General features: G+C 36.8%; 1 protein-coding gene across 18 annotated transcripts in view; it reads left to right on the top strand.

Moving 5' to 3' along the window:
* The window catches only part of MBNL1 (muscleblind like splicing regulator 1), a 201611-nt gene that overhangs the window by 90682 nt on the left and 90014 nt on the right, over nucleotides 1-20915 (top strand). The window contains exon 1 of one of the 18 annotated variants that reach the window (XM_022582802.2): nucleotides 1693-2760. The exons of the other annotated variants lie outside the window; for them this stretch is intronic. The gene's annotated coding sequence lies outside the window, so the exon portion shown is untranslated. Of the gene's footprint in view, nucleotides 1-1692; nucleotides 2761-20915 lie in introns of those variants that run through there. 18 annotated transcript variants of the gene reach the window in all.

Below are 20915 nucleotides of genomic sequence, written 5' to 3'. Positions count from 1 at the left end.
ACTTTAATTTTTAAGAACTCTATTTGACTATAACCCGCCCCTCCCACCCCCATGCTTTTGAGGAGTGCCTTTTCACATGTGGCACCACTGTTCCACCAGTAAATATGTACTGAGCCCCTACTATGTTGCCAGGTTAAGGTTAACTAGGTGCAGGGATAGAGTTGTAAGCACCTTTGTCAAAAATTTCTCCCTTTGTGATGCTTAACAACAGAGAAACACTGATTTAGATTATCTCATTACTTTAGGAAGATACTTTAGTAGCAATCTAATGTTTATTTTTAAAAAGCTAGTACCGATTTTTCTATTTTCACTGACAATCCTGACATACCATTCTGTCTGAAGAGGTTTATCATTGAATGGACTCTACCATTTCAAGTGGCAACATTAATTCAGTCTCTTCTCTTCCACATTTTTTTGTTTGTATGTTTTAGTTTTTGTTGCTTACATTGTTGAAACTGATTTTCATGAGTGGGCTTGAGAACAGGGGTCAGAAAACAAACTGTAATTGATTTTTTAATGTATTATTTAAAGTCAGACTTATTACACTAAAAAGAAAGCTCAGCTTCCATTTAGTTTCTACCATAGGGACTCCATCTTTCGTTGTGCAAACCTATCATATTGACATGATTGTGTTTTAAAAAATTAAGTTTTAGTTCAAACCAACATCTACACTTAGGCACTGTTTATAAAGTAGAAGTATTTTTAAAGGGAAATTCAGATTCCTCATCCTCTTATAAAATCTCAATTCTCTCAAATTTAAAATACTAGCTGCTTGGGCAGTACTTACTATTTTGTAGTTTAAGGATTATTTCATTTTATAAAAATATCTGACCCAGGGCTTCCCTGGTGGCGCAGTGGTTGAGAGTCTGCCTGCCGATGCAGGGGACACGGGTTCGTGCCCCGGTCCGGGAAGATCCCACAGGCCGCGGAGCGACTGGGCCCGTGAGCCGTGGCCGCTGAGCCTGAGTGTCCGGAGCCTGTGCCCTGCAGCGGGAGAGGCCACAACAGTGAGAGGCCTGCGTACCGCAAAAAAAAAAAAAAAAAATCTGACCCATAGCGACTTTCTGGACATAAGTAAGTTTGCCCAAGCAAGAGCTGCTTTTATTGTATAGGTTATTAACATAATATGTACAACATAACATAACCACATGTATATGAGGTGAGGGATGGAAGTCAGCCTTTCCCAACACTTGTTATTTGAGTTATTTGACACCAAGTAAAATAGATTATTATTACTGTTCTAGTTAACCTGAACTTAATATATGTTAAGTAAATACCTGAAATCAAGAATTACACACACAGAATGGCCATTAGGCAGTAAAGTTTCTTTTCATTTAACTCTAAAACAATATAAAATACTATGCATGGTTAATTTGCTTCTAGTCTTGAAAAAGTGACAGTTCCTAAATGAGCCTGGTCATTTTAATTTTGATTCATATTAGGGATGATTAAAGTTCTGTCAGAGTTTATATTTGGTCCCTGGCTTGATTTTACCCAGCTCATTAAAGCAAAATTGTCTTAGGGTCTGTCTCTTGTAGCTGTTTACTACTTAATATTCAGCTGGCTCCTCAAGATAAGTTCCTGAGGGTTTGTGAGAAGTTGAAGAGCGGCGAATAGTGGTTAACAAGCTATAAGCATCTCCATGGAAAATAGAACCTCGTGAAGCCCAGATTTAGGAGAATCTTAGTGAGTAGTTATCTGACAATGCATTAAAACCTAATAAGTTAAACTCATTTTTCTTTCTTCCTCCTTTTTTTTCTCTTTTCTTTTTTCCATCTGTCCCTCTACTCATCTCTGAACACTTTGTCCATTTCCTTTTCTTCTTCATATTCTTCTCTTACCTCATGAATTCCTTCAGTCTCCCTCATCTGATCATAATAGAAAGTGATGTATTTGATAAAACATATGTTGTATTTAAAAAGCAGTTTTAATGATTTCTCCATTTAAAAATCAACTGCGTTTAACCTTCTCTCTGTCTTTTCATTTTCTCCTCCCATAATGGACAACTTTGCCTTTTAACCTCTGTTGCCTTGTGGATCCGCACTCTGTGACTTTTTATATTTGTAAATTCCCTTATCTTAATGTAAATATTATAGTGATGGGATTTAGGAATTTGATGCCACTTATTAGATTTTTAACCTCAAATCTAGTAGGCGTACTATAATATGTCTTCTTTACTTTTCTTTCTAGAACTAGAGCTCCATATCCCCCCTCAACTGTGTTTTTGGCTGTCTGTGGGATGCTAGAATGGCCTATCTCCATGTATTTTGTTGCATTTTGCCATTGCTTCTTGTGTTCTGTCGGGGAATTTTGATGATTCTTTTCAAGTGCTACTTGAGCTCTCTGCTAGTTGTTCCCGTTCCCTTGTTCTCTTAGGGTCTCGTGCTGTGTGGTCATGTCTCCAGTTCCTTGGCTCTGTCCTTTGACAGACCCTTGGGTTCCCTGATGGCTGCCTCTAAACCCTCGTGAGGGCGGGAATATTCCTCCCCCTGCTGCTACGATTGAGCGCCCTGTGCGTGCTGGGTACCACGTTGCCCTCTACACTTGCTTTCAGTTGTTAAGGCTTCCCAAGCTTTGGCTGTGGCTCAGTGATCCTGCTGTCAAAACCCTGAAGCTTTCCTAGCCTCGACGCTCAGTGGTAGCAGCAGGTGTTGGGATTTCTCCAAGCCCCTAAGACCCTGGGAGCAACAGAATGGCCGTTTGACATAGACCTCAGGAGTTTTCAAAGCACCAAGAAACCTCTCCAGAAGATATGTAAAGGTAAGGTACTGATTTCTCTAGGAAGCTGTTTTAGAAGCTAAAATACCTACAGCCATTAATTTAACGTAGACTCCATAGCTAGAGTATCCTTGGGCAACTCTGTATCTGATGATAGAGCCAAAACAAAACACTTCCTTTAGGAATTTGGTGTGATAATCGCATTTCTCTTTGATTTTATTTAGATTAAACTTGGCATTGAATTGATTTTTAAAAACATTTTTTCCATTCTTTGAAGTGGAATTCATGAAGCACCTTTTGGCTTTGTGTATCTTGTCAGAAGAATCTTGCTGAGAAGTGAAACAGTTAAAAATAAATTAGAAATTATTTATCTTTCCAAATGCCTGTATTTTATTTACCTCTCCATTCATGTTTAAAACCAGAAACAAACGTGAAATGATTATATCCTCAAATTCTTCAAACTCAAATTCCTATGTCCATAGTTAATTCAGAAGGAATGGGAAAGGCAGCTCAGATCATGGTAGTGCTAGAATACGTTATTGTCCGTTGTCAAAAATACTGCTTGGCATTCTACATATAGCAGTCTCTTTTCTTTTAGGATTTAAGTTCAGGTTTTGTTGTTGTTTTTTTTAAAGGGGATTATTTCCCTGCCCCTATTTCTTGGGGGAAAAATTTTATTCCATTTGCATGTAAAAACCAGGATGAAAGATACACGTGGGGTGTTGGTGTGTGTGTGAGGGCTGGGAGGGAGCACAGCAGCATCTCGGAGTGAACGACCCAAATCATCTCTTCAGCATGAATAGCTTTTGTGGCAACTGGTATTTATTTATAACTTTTATTCTTTACTCAGCCTCCATTCATAGACGTTATTCTCGGAAGTGTTATTAACACACCTCTTCTAATATGAGATCTTTGGCGGCCTTACTATGAATTCATGTCTTCTTTTTTCTCCCTTTGTTTTCTTTTCAATAAGGACTTAATCTCTTAATTGATTCCCTATGGTTGGAATTAAGGCTATTATTAGCTTACTGTCACGTTGAAACACTTTCATCTCAATAACCAAAAATATAACAGGTTTTAAAAATGAAAAAGAAGAATGTTGACTAATAGCTGTACAAAATGAAAACGAAGATTTATCTTTGATAGTGCTTACTTTAGCATGCTTATTTTTAAAACTAAAAGATGTTCAACAAAGTATTTTATTTACACTTGCAAATATCCAAGTTTTATTCCCTCTAGACCTCGAAGCATAAGTAAATGGAATGTTTTGCTGTCTTTCTAGTATATCAAATTGAGTAATTGATTTCATATGTAAAAATAGAAAAGGGAAATTTTAATACTTTGATTCTTAACATTTATAATGCGTTTACTGTTTTAAAAAATGTATGGCACAGTCTCAAGGTAGGAGTTTGCATTATTCTCAAGTTGGCTTGTAGAGTGCTTTTTCCCTGTTTTATTTATCTAGAATTCTTATATTCTTCTGGGACAAGAAATGAATATATATATACATATATATATAGTTACATATATATAAAATTTTGTATATATATAATTTTAGAATGATTTAATTAAGTGTTAAGACAGAATGATAGATTGAACTTATTATGGCCATTTATAAAATTACCTTACAATTTTAAAATTACTTTAAAAATATTTTTAGTGGAGCACAATTAGTTAGTGATATTCATTGTATTTAATGTTCTATGGAGAAAGTAACTTCGCAGGACACAATATAGTAATATTGATAGTTTAGTGATGACTTTTTTAAGGCATATAGAAAATGTACATATCATAAAATAGTGGTACCGTGAAGATCTTAGCAGCTAGCTGAATAGAATAAGTAATAGTAATAAGTAAATAAATAGAATAAATAATAGAGTGACTTTTTTGGCGATAAGGAAGCAGAGGACCAGTAAGTAATTCACAGTTTCTTAAGCCCAGAGCCAAGACCAGAACCCAAGTCACTGAATTCTAACCCATTGCATTTGCCTCTATGTGATTCTGTTTCTTAAACTTGCAGTACATTTGAGGGGCCAATTTGCCAATGTCAGCAGAGCAATGAATGGATTCTAGGAATTGAAGAGATTTTCTTCAGTATTAAGAGTTTCTGAGCATGGCTGATAAACATTGGGCTCACTTCCACAATGTAGCATGATTGAGGCCTTTAGAATTTCTTTTTTATTTCTTGTTTAGTGTGGCTTTCAGTATATTAGGATTTTGAAAAGTACATTGGAAGGATCATTAAAATATTTTTGATGAAAGTATAGAACTTCTGGCATGCCATTTATTTCAGTTTATGATCATGTGAATTTGGCACTTTTCTGAAAATTTAAATTCTTAGAGTTGAAAAGATTGTTCAAGTATAGGCAGTATATTTTCTGCTTCTAAGCAAAAATTTTAATTGGCTTTCATTGTTTCCAAAATTAAAAAATTCCTCAACTTGTATTTTTAAAGATACCTGTTTGTTTGTGGTATCATAAAAGTGGAAAGAATGCACATTCTTTTTAATACAATAATTATATTTGTGTGAAATTATTTGATATATTCATTAATTTAATGCATTCTGGTTGTCTGACTTGGAATTATTACTTCAAAATCCAAATTCTCCTTGACTTTACCATATAGCTATCATCACTTAATAAGACCATGCTTAGGCTCCTTTAATGTGGTTCTTGGGGAGGTATAATTGTAATCCAGTCCCTTTGCTTGTTGCCCAAGATGCTCACTAACCAAGATGGACCTAGGAGAAAAATGTGTACAAAACTAAGAATATAAACTCTGAATTCTCTTTTTAGAAAGTTCAATTTGAAAAATACTTAAGGATTGGAGTAGTTTTGGAACGGGAGTTTGTAAAACTTAACTTTAGAAAAAAATACGAAGTACTTATTCACTGCAAGTCTTAGAAGTCTTGGGCTAGTTCGCAAAATAAGGTCTGTTTAATCCCAGTTGTAACAATCCCTAAGTATTTCTACCATCACTCAGCTCGTACGACTCATACCTCTCAATTCCCACTGGTTCCTGTTTCCCATCTATTCCTTGTCCCTTCTTGGAGAGTATGAGAGTTGTTCAGACTGGTGGGCTATGAGCAGAACATTTATAAATGACATTGAGAAATGTCAAATGTGAGCCTTTTATGATATATTTCCATGGTTGTAACAAATAAATCAAAGTTCACAGCCTCATTAGACGTACCCATATAGAAAAGATGCACTTGGTTTGAGCAACTAAAAGAAGGGACAGATCTAGGGAATGATCCCCAATACTAACATTTTTGATCCTTTAGGGGAGTTTTACACTGTTCATTATTCATTTTGTTGTGTGGAAATTAAAGTTTATCGCATCAGAATCATTCAAGATTAAGCTATCTCTTTTGTTAATTGTAATTTATTGATTACCTACTACCTCCAGTGCCATTACAATAATTATCTCATTTATTCTTCACAAAAATACCTGGAGGTATGTAGTGTTATTATTTTACCTTTACAAATTAGGAAACTGAGGCTGAGAGAAGTTGAATAACCTGCCCAAGATGTCATAACTGAATCCAAGGATTCAAACACAGGTTGTATGGCTCCAGTGTCCACACTCAGAGGTCCTATTATTTGTCAATTCTGGCAGTGAGTGTTAGTTTCTAAATTCAGTACTGCCTCTTTTCATGACCCAGTGCCATCAAGGCACTCTCTTCTAAACATCCTCCCAACTCAGTCTGGTCTATGTTCATCACTGGCTACTTGACCTTGAAAATGTTACATGCTATCCTCTTTCAGTCATAGTCACACTCGCTCTGAAATATGAGTAAGATCTCCTTGTCTTTTTATGAAGATTTAATTAATTTAATTTAATTTAACAAGACAGAGTATGCCAAGCACTTAGCCGAGTGGCTAGCATATAGAAAATAGCCAATAAATTGTTGATGCTATTATGTAACTTTCTCAAGTTCATACAACTAGAATTCAGACCTAAGTCTGTCTGACTGGAAAACTAAACAAAACAAGAACATATACACACATATACACTTTCCACAAAGCAACAGCAATAACAACAGTAACCACAAAGCAAAATCTCATGCTTTCTCTGCACTCCGACACTCTCTCATCCCTAACCATGCCTTTTATGATGAATAAATCAAGATGTCATGTACGCTGCTGGGAAAAGTAGCATAGTTTAGTGGTTCAGGGGGAACTCTAGAAGAAAGGCTTCCAAAAATTGGAATTCTAGCTCCATTTCTTGCAAACTGTTTGATATTAGGCAAGTTACATAACCCCTCTACAGTTCTTTACCTATATGTAAAGCTAATAATTATATCATTATTCCATTATATTGGGTTATTATGGACAGTAAATGATTAAAGAGCTCCTCCAATAAATGACTTTTATTAATAATTGATTGAGGTGTACATATTGCTTTTAAAATATAGTATGTTCAAAGAATGAGCTGCATGGCTTATGAAAATCAGAGATGGACAGGATCTTGGTGATTAAATGATCTTCCATTCTCCAAGAATTGATATGATTTCCCTGTCAAAGCTATTTTTCCTCAGTAGCAGGCCAGTAGAGAAAGGTGGGGAAAAGTTATCAAAGATCAGAATTGACCCAAATTTGGGGTGGTTTTGCCATCAGGAAGGTGGGTGAACTTCTCTCAATTGGGCAGTGTCAGTGACAGGCAGCATGGTCACCAGATGGGGGGAATGGTCCTGGTTAAGCAGATGGTAGGTAGTATTATCATTCTTGTATTCTTTCCCTTTTGAAACAGAACCCAAACCAGCAGGTGGGGTTAAGTTCTGGAGAGAGAGAGTTAACTTGGACTGAGCTGAGTATCAGAGGTTAGCCTTGAACACTAGTCAGAACAGGGACTTCTTGAATTCTTGCTGCTTAACCTGTCTAGCCTCCTTTACTAGATTCTCAACTCCTTGAGGTTGGGGATGTTTATTGTATTTACTTGCATTGCCTTGCACAGGGTCTCAGAAATAGTGGACACTCAATGCATGTTTGACAATTAAATAAAAGACTAGAAGTTTTGGAAATGGGACAGAAGACCTCATTTAAGGATATCGCGGTCGCCAAAGGGATTGGAAAGCAAGTCTACAGTGCAGGAAGCCTAGGCTGTCCTGGGGCTCCCTCAGGGACAGAGAGAAGGGTTAAAGCAGATCCTAGAGGTGGGCCAGGGAGCTGAATGTATATAGTCTTTGTAATGACAGGTTTGGTGACCTGGCAGAATTGAAATTGTTAATGTAGCCTGATTAATGAATGTGGGAATAAAATATTCTAAACTGTTTATAAAACTTTTCAAGCAAGGACATATTTAAAGAATTAAAAGCTACTGGAATCTATTTACATTCATTTTTCATACAGTTAAAAATGATATTTCTGGCATTAAAAACTCAATTTTGGTGCCAGAGATTTGAAGAAAAATATATCTGATGTAAATACATCATTAACGTATATACCCTTACATAAAGAAGTTATCAAAATATGGTTTTAAATATGTAATATTGTAAAATTGTAATTCATAATGTGTGAGTGAAACGAAGAGCCTATACAGATGATGTGAGAAGCCAGAGTGTAATTATGAAAGCTGAAATATTTGTGGGGGATGGTTGGCAAAACTTTGGGGTTTTGTTATAAATTTAACTCCTCTTTTGATGTGTGTTCTCCAAAATAATAAGATGAAAGCATTTTTCAATCAAAGTTTGCATTAAAAACACAAAACATATTAAAAAGAAAATTAACTCTGCTTAGCGTTAAGCCTAACAATTTTTGTTGATACTTAAGTTGCCATAAAGGTGTTTTTAGGTAAACCAAACAGGTATGCCCATTATTCGGCATGGTTATATGTAGGCTAGACACATTTGCTTCTTGCGTTCACACCCAGGATGTTGTGTGCTGACACCTGAAGGATGGCTGTTTAGAAAAACTTCAGCTGAGAGTTAAAATCAGATCAAATGTTTCCATGAACATTTGTGTCTCTTTAATTTGAAAAAGACCATGTGCTGCAGTAGTACTTCTATAATATTAAGATAGTGTGGAACTTTCCAGCGTATCTCAAGAACAAACTTTTAAATCAAGAGCGAAGTCATTTCACATTTAAAAAATTTTGCTTTGGAAAACACACACTGATGTGAAGGTAAACAAAAAATTGAGTCTGAAAATGGAAAAATCATCACTAACACAAGTACGTTATTTTGTAGAAAGTAGGGTCCTTCCCTGCTTTTATTTTCAAATGTGTCTGTAAACTCACCCTCTCTTCCCAGTTTCTCTCTGAATACATAGAGACATATACAGAGACGTATACATAGAGATAGCAATACACACACACACACACACACACACACACACACACACACTTTAGCTTATACCATAAAAGATTTACACCAGAACACAAATTGCAAGATGTTATCTCTGTAATTCTCTTCAGTCATTTGCTTTGCTTTTATGGCTATGCATCACTGAATTATATCTGGGTGTAGCATACTGTTTATATGAGGAAACACCCTGGCAGTGCCTTTTTTTTTTTTTTTTCTGTTTTTCATTTCCTGATGCCTGCTTTTAGTTTATTTTGTCAATTCATCATGTGAGTTTTAATTAGGTAGTAAGTTTGAGATATTATTGAAACCGTATGTAGTAAATAACACAAGTTAAGCTCATCATAAAATCCTTTACACATGAAATAACTTAGATACCTGAGTATCAGTTTTCTCCTCCCAACCTTTGCCCCGGATGTGTTCTTGGCAGTTTAATCTGTTCTGTTTTACCCGTTTCATAACATAAGAGGCAGTGAGTGGTACAAATAAAATTAGTGGTATCTCTTCCTGAGGAGGGTTTGCCGTTGGATGTAGAAGTGTCAACGCTAAGAGAGAAAATGTAAATAAAGTGAACGGTCCTTGGTAATCGTGACCAGTTGTCACTCTTGATTTCCTATCTGGCAGTTGGCCTTTGATATATGAATTTTTTTTAAAGACTTTTGTAATTAAAGAGAAATTTGCTGTATGGTACAAGCCAAACAAATATTTAAAAAACACTATTTTTATTAAGATGGACAGCTGTATAGTTAAACCACTATGTATGTATATATATGTACATGTATAATTTATTAGATGTAATTTGCAGACACTCTCACACCATTTCGAAGTAGAATTGCAATTATGCTGGTATAGCTTGGAGGTTAGGAGCATTGGCTCTGGAGCCAGATAACAGATAACTTGGGCTCAAACCCCAGCTCCACTACTTACTGTGTGTTTCCTTGGATAAGTTATTGGACCTCTCTGAGCGTCAGATACCCCACCTTTATAATGGAGCTAATAATGGGACTGTAGGATTGTTTTGAGGATTAAATAAATTAATGAATTTAAACCATTTAGAGCAGTGCCTGGCACACACTAGATATTCAATAAGCTGTTGTTATTATTTTGCTGTCCTGTTTTGTGACTAGTTTCTAACAGAAGTGGTTATCTAGCCTCCTGTTTTATGATGTAGGGCTGATGGGAACTGACAATGTGAGAAGAAGGTAAAACTGAGAGTCAGCGAGAGTGTTTTCTAGCCAAGAGGTCAACCAGAGGACAAATTCATGTGGTAGTGGGGGGTCCAAAACTTAGAAAACTTATGGATGATTGATGGGAGGGAGCTACACTTCAAAATAATCTGAAGTTATGTCATTGGGAGGTAGAGCTTGGCAATAGTGCCCTTTTGGAAGACTTAGAGAATAATCCTCAAACGTGTCCGCATCAGCTCTGCATTTCAGTGTCTTATAGTGAGAAATTTTTACCAATATCCATTTAAACCAGTTTCCTTATTTAAAAAAATTCATACCTTTCACATAAATAGGTTAGGTTTATTATTTTTTTTAACTTTCATTGTTTCCCTTCCTTTCTTCTTGATTTTCTCCATATTGTCCCATCATTTTCCTGAGAAGAGTTTATTTTACAGGGATTAATGCAAGATACTATTTTATGGACTAAACCTGATGACCCTCAGAAGGATGCTGTACTGCAGCATAACCACATTTTCCTGGGACAGTTCCCATTTCAGTTTTTCTCTTAGACTTTGCATTACAGTTCTGAAGTAAGGAAAATACAGGCCTGCGGTTTTGTTTTCCAAGTTTGCCTAGGCTAATTAAAGCCACCATTATCATCTACAACAGAAAGTGAAGGTTGCCCAAGAGGAAAGTACAGAGCACCTCCAATTAAAAACATTAAAATAACAAAGACTTCAGAAGCCTTTTTCATGATTCCTGACCCTGTGTTCGAAACTTCTCATGACCCACCTATCACAAAGGTTGTGGTGACACTGAGGCCCTACACCAAATTTCTAAACACAATCACTTTAATTTTAGAAAATAAGTAATCTATATTGTATTTCCAAAGTCTAGGGTTGAGGGATTGAGCTTGTACTTTCTTTTATGTATTTATGGTTTTGGAACCGTGTTGACAAATTTGCAAACATGTAATGAACTTTCATACAACAAAGGATACCTAAATGTGCTATATTAAGGTTGCTACATGGAAATAGACCTCTTTAAAAAGGACGTCTCAACTCAGAGGAAAGTTTAATTTTAGGTTCATTTGCAACCAAAATTATTTTAAAATATCTTTACAAGGGTTGAAAAGTAACATATTGAAAAATAAAGTTAATTATTTAAAAAATACTAATTCAGTTGACACTTTATTTTTAATAACAGAACCTCAAATTGAGTTAAAATTATCCTTTAGTTATTTTTGTTATGAATTTCCATTCCAGAGCTATTTTAAAATTAGATTTCATGTTTAAGTCTTCCAATAGACCATTTTCTACCTGTAACTCAAATATACCAGTCCTTATGGAAATCAGGTCAGTTTCTACTTCATGTTTGTAAGTTTTTGGTGTTTTTTTTTCTTTCTTCCCTTTTATTAAAGTATAGTTGATTTACAATATTGTGTTAGTTTCAGATTATAGCAAAGTGATTCAGTTATATGTGTATATATCTATGTTCTTTTAAAAATTCTTTTCCATTATCGGTTACTATAAGATATTGCGTATAGTTCCCTGTGCTATACATTAAATCCTTGTTGATTATCTATTTTACATATGGTAGTGTGCGTCTGTTAATCTTATACTCCCCATTTATCCTCTCCCCCTTCCCCTTTGGCAACCATAAGTTTGTTTTGGTTTTGGCATTTTTAATGGAAGTCAGGAGCTTTACAACAAAGAAAACTACAAATCATGTAAGACTGGGACGAAGCACTGGTTTTTTAGTTTCTGTGACAGGTCCCCATTTAATCACCATTTTACCTTGTGTATATCATGTGTCCTTGGAAGCATACCCACCATGTTTCCTCCCTGGACCACATGAAATCTGATAGGGATGATGCATAGCACAGCACCTTTTGTAAACTCGACTTCATCTTGTTTGGGAAATAATTCATTTATCTGAAAAGTAATATAAATGCAAGTTCAAAAGTATACTGTGAGTAGTAAATATTTTCCTGAAATCTGACCACTAATGATGCACTTGTATATTGCTCTCGTGAACACTAAAACTGAAAACATAATTATTATTTTTATAATATAATTGGTAGTACAAATTTTAATCTACTTTGAAGAATTGTGAGGTGGGAGGAAAAAGAGTCCAAACTCTTCTTTTCCTTAAAGCTAAGTCATACATTGAAAAAGTCAAGGTCATATTTAAAATTTCTTCTACAGTTTTGTTTCGTTTTTTTTGTTTTGTTTTGTTTTTTTTGTGGTACAAGGGCCTCTCACTGTTGTGGCCTCTCCCGTTGCGGAGCACAGGCTCTGGATGCGCAGGCTCAGTGGCCATGGCTTACGGGCCCTGCCGCTCCGCGGCATGTGGGATCTTCCCGGACCGGGGCACGAACCCGTGTCCCCCGCATCGGCAGGCGGACTCTCAACCACCGCGCCACTAGGGAAGCCCTCTTCTGCAGTTTTGAGACTTGTTTCTGTTGCCCAAAATAATTTTACAAAAGAGAAGGTGAATATAATGGTGAGAGTTAAGGTATAGAAAACAAGCATCTGCCCTCAAGGAGAAAATGAATTTTTAACAAACACTAGAGAATATAAAATTTGCTATATCATCAAAATATATTATATCCTCAAAGAGCTGGATAAGCCAACGTGTATTTATTGAATAAATCAGTGTGTTAGTGAAAAAAGAGTGAGTTAGTGGATGAATGAATGGATAAACTTAGTGGGAACACATTCTTCTTCCTGTTTATTATTTTTAGAAAACAATACTTATTTTAAAGTACTATAAAGAATTCATTGAAAGAAATTGGGTGAAATTCCTCATTTTCTCTTGTGGTAACAGCCAGTCATTACAGTACTATGAGAACTTTTAGGTTATAAGATATTGTTTATGCAGGTTGAATTACCCTACCTGCATTTATACGGCTTTGGGGAATCAGTAGAGGAGAAAACACAAATAAGCAAAAGGGCAGTTCCTACTGTTCTAAAAATAGACATTCATCCGTGTAATTACTTCCTAAATAAGATAAATAGAAATGGATTAAGAAAATTACAGTGGTTTAGAAGAATTTAGTGTTTTTTCTATCCCTATTTTTATTTAGCTTTGACAGTAATTGTGTTAAAGGAACACCATGCACTATGTATTTTTAAACATTTAGTCAGCAGCAGTAACACCCAAAAGTATAAAGGATTAAAAATAAAAAAAAAAAGCAGTGAGCTTGATACTATCATGGCAGGTTTTTAACTGTTGGAGAAAAAGGTAGGGGAAACATTAAATATCAGTATGAAGTTAAGGCTTTTCACAAGTCTTGGGACATTATGGACAGCATAATGAGCCTTCCTACAGCATGGGAACAGAAAGAGTGGTTGCAGAAATAAACTGAGGTGGGAATTTGAAGAGAAAGGAAGAGCGTTGGCTGATAGAGAAGCGAGCTCACATCAGCATAAGTACTGGCTACCATGCCTGTCCAGGGGCTCCTTGCCCAGGAATGTATCCCTTGTGCTACGGAGAGTACTTATGTAAACACACACTGTAGACGTTTAGAAATGCTGGAATAACAGTTCTTCAGGGGTTACTATGTAATTATTTATAGCTGTTGCATTTATTTATCTTAGTACCAATTTATAGAGCTAGTATTTGACTTGTGTTACCTACAGCATCTTGTTTCATCATTTGAAAAAGTACATAAACAACATTTAAGAAAAATGCAAACATCAGTGGCTTTAGTCAGTGAATAAAACAGCTGGAAACTTATTTCTTATTATTTTGTAAATGAATAGTTGAATGTAACATTATATTCATGGCATGTTGAAAAATGAAAAAAAAAGAGAAAGAATAGAAACTTGGACTTCTGAATGAACAGCTTATCAAAACACTAGCTTTTGATTTTATCTGAGCCTTAGTGGAGAACGTTTTTACTATTTCTACAAAGCCTAGAGGAAATCACTGAGCTAGAAAAGCTGAATATCATTTCTGACTAATCTCTTAGTCATCCTAATAATGGGAAATTATTTATTAGTTCATATTTTTCATAGTGGTCCATCTTGAACAATAAAAATCACAGAGCCCACTCAAAGATATTTCAGGAAAATGCATGTGATGCTTTGAAAAAATATTGTACTTAAAAGGAGACACAGTAAATGTTTTGCATTATGCTACTGTTTATCACTTATTTCTCCATGTGTATCTAGGAAAGTTAGCTGAAAATGACCTTGACGTTTATCGTTTGGATGTTTAGGGATGAGGCATTGCCATTAGCCAAGTTAAGAAATATAGGTGTTAGAATTGATGTGTTCTCTTTTTTTTAGGAAGAATAAGCAGGGAGCAGATAACCGATTTGGTTGGGGATGGTTGAATTTACAGAAAAAGCATCTGAAAATCATTCATATAGAACTGATAGTGCTGTGTTACAAGAGAGTTCCGTGCTGAATTCAGAGAGGGAATGTACTGTAGGAAGAAGGGATATAAAGACAGTCTTAGTGCATCTCTCTACAATCAGCAGTCAGAAGAGAGAAAAATCAAATAAAGTGACAGAGAACAAGCAGATTAATAAACTGGGAAAAGGAGGGAGAATGGTGCATTATCAAGAAAGGCAAAAGAGAAAAGAAGGAAGTAGTTAGTGGTGCCAGATGCTAGAGAGAGGACAAGAAATGAGAAAAGGACACTGATTCTGGCAGTTAAACGGGCACCAGTAACCTTTGAGAAGGCAGTTTGAGTAGAGCTGGGAGGGAGGAGGTGGAATCCTCATTGCAAACCAGATTCCATGAAGATGAGTCACTGGAAGATATGTATGAGAACTCAACAAGTTTAGACAACTCTATAAAGAAATTCGGTAATAAAATGAAGAGAAGTGAATGTCAGCTGGAGAGTTCAGAGAAGAGAAGATTGTTGTAGAAGAGTGGAGGGTCCAATGGAAGCATGTTTCTCCCACTAAAGGAAGATACAGGAGTCATTGGAGAGGAAAAGATGAATACTCATTAAAATAAAGATAATGGGGAGTGCTATATATCAGAGAAGCTGAGAAAGGGTCAAAAAAGTGGGTAGGGAGGTTGACCTTAGAAAGGAAGATGTACCAAGCACTTCAGAGTTCAGAAAGTCAGATTCAAAGAGGAGGTGCTCAGCCAGGGAGACTACTCTCCTAGCATCCCCTCTGTACCTTCAGTTGCATCTTGTTTGTTGTCTGGATGTTTCACTGCCTTGTTCACACTCACGATTATGTAATGTGTTTTAAATCCTTTAGTTTAACTCTTCTTGCCTTATAGTCCAACCTTGACTGTAAATTTTGTGAGGGCAGAAAAGTGTATATTGTTTAATAACCGCATATAAATTTCTTAATAAGCTCCCTTTTCATGTGGTCCCTAATGTATTTCAGTAATCCCCAAAGCCAGTGCTATCAGGGGAATGGTTTTGCAGCCTGGACTGTGCCTCATAATACAGGGCTAATTTAGCTACCTATGTGAACCTCAAAAGCTGTTTCTAAAACAAATCCTCAGTTTCAAATGAATGGGACAGGTTATTAATATGATACTCTTTTCCCCCTCCTGGTTAGAAAGTTACAACATAATAAGACATAACTTAGAGCCCAGAAATAGATACCTTCAAAGCCAGATAAAAATTTTAACCATATTCATTATAGAAAGTGGAAACATTTGACTGTAAAAGAAAATAATTTTGAAAAGATCAAAATGTGCAAAGTAAAAAGTTGCTAGGGCTTCCTTGGTGGCGCAGTGGTTGAGAGTCCGCCTACCGATGCAGCGGACGCGGGTTCGTGCCCCAGTCCGGGAGGATCCCACATGCTGCGGAGCGGCTGGGCCCGTGAGCCATGGCCGCTGAGCCTGCGCGTCTGGAGCCTGTGCTCCGCAACGGGAGAGGCCACAACAGTGAGAGGCCCGCGTACCGAAAAAAAAAAAAAAAAATTAATGCATAGAGAGATTTAAACTGTGTCTGATAGACTTTTTATCTTAAATTTGAGGATGTGAAGATAGGCTGTGATTATCAACAACAGCAACAAACAACAACAACAGACCACCCCAATTTCAGTGGCTTATCTCAACAAAGAGTTATTTCTTGCTCTTGTAAAGTCAGTGGTGCGGCCCTTCATCCAGTGACTCCGGGATCTAAGTTTGCTCCATTTTCCTCCGTGTGACTCCTGGGCTAGAGTTAGTTATATGGCACAACTTAATTGCAACAGAGGCTGGGAAAGCTAGCCTTTTGGGGTGCTTAGAGACAACAGTGCATAGAAGTTGACCAAGCTGCTCTGTGTTTTGCTTTGTCTTTTATGTTCCTATTTTTTGGGTTGGGCATGATGGAACGGATAGAGGGGTAAGAGGTAGACACCCTTGGGTGAATTCAAGTGTCCAACACTAATTCCACAGCTCTTTATTGAGTACTTGTTACATCTCATGTGTATTCATTTCTGAAGAAGAGTCTATCTCAATAGATCCTCAATTTCTTTGGCTGGTGGTCCATTTTGAGAATCTGATAAAAGTTATGATACAGTGCACGTCAGCACTTAACCCGAAAATCAGGCAGGCACATTCAGGGCTCCACGAAATCTCTGCAGCCCACCCATCATCGTCCTCTCAGTGTTGAGAGTGCCCGGACAGCACTCACTGATGAGTGAAGTATTGGAGAAGGTGAGAAATCAGCACAAACGTAAATTTTTCCTGCCTTAGGTGAATACTAGGAACCTTTTAAAATTAAAGCTTTAGTCCCTCAGGTTGAATGGAGGAGCTGATTTGGTTGCTACCTAGATACAGATTCATTCAAGGAGAGAGATGCGACAGTAGACAGAATTGTTGATAAGAGCATGCTTGAGAGTCAGGCAGCTGATGGGGAATGCAAATTCCTTTTATTCATGGTGTCTCTTGCCAGTTTGTCCTATATGAGCCTTTATTGAAAAATGGGGGACTTCCCTGGTGGCGCAGTCGTTAAAAATCTGCCTGCCAATGCAGGGGACATGGGTTTGAGCCCTGGTCCGGGAAGATCCCACGTGCCGCAGAGCAACTGAGCCTGTGCGCCACAACTACTGAGCCTGCGAGCCACAACTACTGAAGCCCATGAGCTCTAGGGCCCATGCTCCATAACAAAGAGAAGCCACCACAGTGAGAAGCCCGCGCACCACAGCAGAGTAGCCCCCGCTCGCCACAACTAGAGAAAGCCCGCGTGCAGCAACGAAGACCCAACACAGCCCTAAATAAATAAATAAATAAAAATTTAAAAAGAGAAATGGATTAAAATTGTCAGGTTTTTTTATGGTTGCATTACAGAGAAGTCAGTGTTTTTCTATTAAAGTCTGTACTTGAGTTTGAGGACCATACAGATTAATGAAAAGACTAAAAGAGATTTCCATAGCTTAATTCGCTACACACGGTCCCTTCATTCTTTAAAGTTTATAAAGCAAATCTCTTAATTTGGAGTTTTATATTCTCACCTGCTTCACTGTAATTTCACCTCTTTTTACCATATGGAAAGTAAATGCCTCAAAATCCTTCATTTATAGAGTGAAGCAGGGCATGTGTATACTGTGTAAGTTAGTATCAAGTTGACACATAATTTACTCATGGTTTTAGAATTATTTCTTTTCAGAAAGAAATACTTGTTGTTCATGCCCATTTTTCAGACGCAGACATTGAGAATCAGACTGTTTAAATGGTTCTCTCCAAGTCTTTGCTTCTATAGAAATTTTTTACCTGTCATTTTAGCATTTTTCTGAGTAGATTTTAATTATTTCATCAAAAGTCTGCTCTCCAGTCTCACCAGACTTGGAACATAACTGAAAAGCATAAATTCTATATTATTTATTATTATTCCTCCAGAGCCTGGCACTTGTTTGGGTGCTCAGTACATGTTTACTCAGTGAAGGAATGAGCAAATAACAAAATGAAAGTATTAAAAAAAATAAAAGAATGACACTCCATCCCTGCCCAAGTGTCTGAGAGGCAAAATAGCATCATAGAGACTTTCCTTGGTTCAAGTACTAGCTTGACCTCACACTACATCAGGGAACTTGGCAATAACATTCCTTATCTTATAGTGTTCATGTGAGGATTAAATGAGTTTGTATATGCAAATGCCTGGAGCAGAGCCTATGTCCAGTTTAATTTTGCTTTATAAATTTAAACCACAAGGATTATGTGATTAGGACATAAATATTTAAATTTTTTACTAAGATAACAATTAGAGAGTGAATATCATTTGACACTGAATAAAAGGAAGCAAAATATTTTAAACTTTGGCTTATTACTATGCATTTGATAATCCTAGAAATTGAGACTAAATTCACATTTTAGTTTTAGCATAAAATATTTAAGTGCAAACTTATTTAAGATAATTTGAAGTTTAAAAACAAGTTTATAAGACTATAGAATTAGACTTTTCTTCCAGATTTAATTTTCTTTCCTTGTCAAATGAGCATTCCATTAGAAAAATGCAGTCATTAATTAATGAGCAGAGGATGGGACACTGCCAGGCTAATAACTATGTTATTAGATATAGTCCAAAATTTAGACTAATATACTGAATGTGAGTATTCACCTACTGTTCTGTTAAAGAATGTGTATTTCAAAACCAATTTAATATGAAAATTATTCACTAACATGACTTTATTTCTAAGAATTTAGTCGGCTTCCAGGTGATTTCAGTATTCTGATAGATTTAATCAAAAGCACAGAGTGGAGAAGCAGCGATATCATGTATTTTTGCCATGTGTTGGCTTGAGTCATCCCCAGATACGGGGGAGTCACCACGGAGCTTGTTCCTTTAACATAGTACCTGTACCCATGTGAACTGATAAACAGCAATAATAAGAGTGACCATTATGGCCACACAGCTACCAAAGCACAAAGAGTCTGCCTTTTTTTTTTTTTAATATATACAAAACTGCTTCTGGCTTCAATTTCATGACACTTGTGTCTCATGAGAAGCAGCAAGAATTCCAGAATTGTGTGAAGTGGAAAAACTTTTTGCTTTCAGTTGAATGATATACCTTGTAATCTGGTACAGCAGAACAGCGTGGGTTGGTGATAATCATGAGGCAAGCATCCGTTTTCGTGGTTTTGTGAAACCATTTTCTGATTCATTAAAATGGGTGCTAAGAAAGATAACAGTCTCCCTGACTTATGTTTTATTATGCTCAGATGCAGTTTTTATAGTCTCGAACTAAAATAATCAGATATCCCAGCACACTTTCTATATATAAAGACTGTCCAAAGAATTTATTACTCTGTTCTTTTCTGAGATTGATGGGACTTAATGTCCTTCTCAGTTTTTATGTGTCATCAACAGCATTCAGCTGTTGTGAGGTAAGCCTCTTACCCTTTATAAGATAACTTTGCCAGTATCTGCTCCTTAAAAGAAACAGTGGAATCCTAGAATATCCATAGAAGCTATGCCAGCTAAGGAAGCTACTAGTAATCCATGTTTGCCTGACGAAGGACACCCTTAAAAGGTGGCCTGTTTTTAGATATTATATAGATACCTCTCATCTTTTCTCTGTGATTCTTAAGGGTCAGAAGTTCAGCTGTTCATGATAACCTCCTCTGGTAGAACTGGAGCCATCCAACAGGGCATGTGTCTGGAAGTGTATGCTGCCTGGAAAATCGAAATTAATTATGTGGAATACAGTGATGTTACTCTAACCTTCCGAACATTAACTTGGTTGCAGAAATGATTTTCTTCTTAGCTTTTAAAAGTTATAAAAATACAATTATTTTTGTTCTCCATCCCACAGGAGGTGTGTATACGTACGTATGTGTGTATCGTATGTGTGTGTATGTGCGCGCGCATGTGTATGCTCTTACATTTCCCCCAATATATTTTAACGCAGAGTCCTACATTTTCCCTGTAACATTACCATGCTTGCAATCCCAGAGTAGCCAGTGCTATGGTAGGGAGACGGACAAGGAATGAGAAGACCTGGTTCTATCCCCAAATTCACCATCTACTATTGATGTGGCTTTTGGGCTTCATTTTCCACATTTTCTAAGTAGGGATCATGCAGTCCTGAATTACAGAGTATGCCTTGTCTATCTTTGCAAGCTGCTGGGAGAATGTGCTCGTAGAGAGCCCAGTACAACTCTTTGCTCACAGAGGCCCTCAGGAATGGTAGATGTGATTAGCGATATTATCTTATATCCTGAAAAGTGATACAAGGAAGGAGGCTGGTCAGTTTTCAGAAGCCCTGATTGTCATCAAAACCACTGCTACCCATTAATTCTGTGATCCTTGGCCAGGCATTTCACATCTCAAAGCTGGTTTCCTTACCTTTAAAATAAGGTAGTGGCATCTGCCTTGATGTCAAGTGACTGTTGTGAGGACTATGGAAAATAATAATTGTTCTATAAACATAGACAGTGGTAGTTTTTACATACTGTCTTTGGTACTAAGTTCCCATCTCTGAGAGGGAGCCTTGGAGGAGCAGGGAAGTCACCCAGAGTGACTGTGGGAGGAATGCTTTAAGACTACTTTTGTTTCAGTAATGTGATCATGAGGGTTTCTCAGGGTATGTGTGGTGTTTTCTTGGCGGGGGTGGGCGTGTGGAACAGGAGAAGGGTATGTAGAGAACAGTGTCAGAGAAATTGAATCTCAAATGGTGCCTTTCATTTTCCCACCTTCTTCTTGCCTCTATATGTTACTACTCCCATAGGTCCTGGTTATAGGCTGACATATGAATGAGTGACATTACTGATCAGGGTAATCTGAGCTGCAACGAGATCACATAAAATGAAGAAAGCAATGAGATG

This window comes from Delphinapterus leucas, chromosome 4 (assembly GCF_059928025.1).
Source record: "Delphinapterus leucas isolate spDelLeu-1000000601 "Yukka" chromosome 4, BTC_Dleu_Yukka2, whole genome shotgun sequence".
NCBI classification, from domain to species: Eukaryota; Metazoa; Chordata; class Mammalia; order Artiodactyla; family Monodontidae; genus Delphinapterus; species Delphinapterus leucas.
This window is presented reverse-complemented; position numbering and strand designations above follow the sequence as displayed.